General features: G+C 36.3%; 2 protein-coding genes across 2 annotated transcripts in view; one reads left to right on the forward strand and one right to left on the reverse strand.

Annotated features, from left to right (window-relative positions):
- Nucleotides 1–1,339, reverse strand: part of LOC107654652 (dedicator of cytokinesis protein 2-like) — a 143,653-nt gene that overhangs the window by 25,404 nt on the left and 116,910 nt on the right. The gene's annotated exons all lie outside the window — the stretch shown is intronic.
- The window catches only part of LOC107654651 (actin cytoskeleton-regulatory complex protein pan1-like), a 41,705-nt gene continuing 40,678 nt past the window's right edge, over nucleotides 313–1,339 (forward strand). The window contains exon 1 of the mRNA XM_016441829.1: nucleotides 313–324. The gene's annotated coding sequence lies outside the window, so the exon portion shown is untranslated. The remainder of the gene's footprint in view (nucleotides 325–1,339) is intronic.

The raw sequence follows: 1,339 nt of genomic DNA on the forward strand, positions 1-1,339 counted from the left end.
ACACACACACACACACACACACACACACACACACACACACACACACACACACACACACACACACACACACACACACACACACACACACACACACACACACACACACACACACACACACACACACACACACACACAGAGGCAGGCAGCGGTAGAGGTGTAATCTGTGTTATGTAATAAATCTAATTAAATAGAGCGGTGTCATCTATAAGGACAGATGGCTCACTCTGCCAAATGAAAATAAAACCACGCACACGAGTCATGAATATCCCTTCATCCTGATTCCAGCATCGCACCTGTTCAAACATCTCTTATCTCTTCCGATCTGTTTCCTTCGTTATTCACTGAGAACATAATTCATACGGACTCGCATCATTTAATTTCTCCGATAAAATATTCATTTGATTTTCAGTGGCTTTCAGGCAGAAGCAGCTAAAGTTTGAGAAATCAAAACCAGAAGTAATATGTAAGAAAATTATGAAATTGACATATACATTTATACATTTATGAAATAACATGAATACTAAAGTGATTTTTCTCATTTATAATTAATATTCTTAATTTACTTATAATATAATATATATTTATATAATATACATATATGTATATGTTTCATATGGATTCATCTGAGAATAGGCTATTTGTTTTCCATTTGAATTGGTTCATTTGAAAGTAGACATTTCACTCTCTATAGATATATTTTTAATGTCTGTAAGGCAAAGATATACACAGAGTTTCGCGCTCAAGTTCACAGAGACTGAGACGGCAGAAAGCGCATCATGTTTGCTTTCATTATTTTACAAAAGTGCGTTTTGTTGTTATTGTGAGTGTTCACAAATAAACGTAGAGTATTTACAGATTTAAAAGATGTATTACTCTTATCTGTAGGACCAAAAATGAGGAGTATTTTAAGAGCAAGTGAGCGCACCAGTGCCTCCATCTGTCCTGCAGTGAACTCGCTACTGTTCAGCTTCCACACTCCACACAGACGCTTGAACTTTTGACATTTTTCTAGGTTAACATTAGATTGAGCGGCCATTTAAAGTTGTTAATACTTACATATTTCAGATGATAAGCCATATTTGAGGTCAGTGAATGATAGTGTTTGGATGTTCTGCCAGATGTACTGTATTACCATAGACCAGCCGTTAACGATCTGTTCGTCATGTGTGACTTCACCTGTGGATTTATTTTTTCTGCGACTAAGCAACTAATAAAATGTTGGTCGACCAAGCCTCTTCTGGTCGACTAACAATTAGTTGACTATTAGGGTGCAGCCCTAATATATATATATATATATATATATACACACACACACACACACACACACACACACACACAC

The sequence above is a fragment of the Sinocyclocheilus anshuiensis genome, unplaced genomic scaffold (assembly GCF_001515605.1).
Source record: "Sinocyclocheilus anshuiensis isolate Anshui unplaced genomic scaffold, SAMN03320099.WGS_v1.1 scaffold675, whole genome shotgun sequence".
NCBI lineage: Eukaryota > Metazoa > Chordata > Actinopteri > Cypriniformes > Cyprinidae > Sinocyclocheilus > Sinocyclocheilus anshuiensis.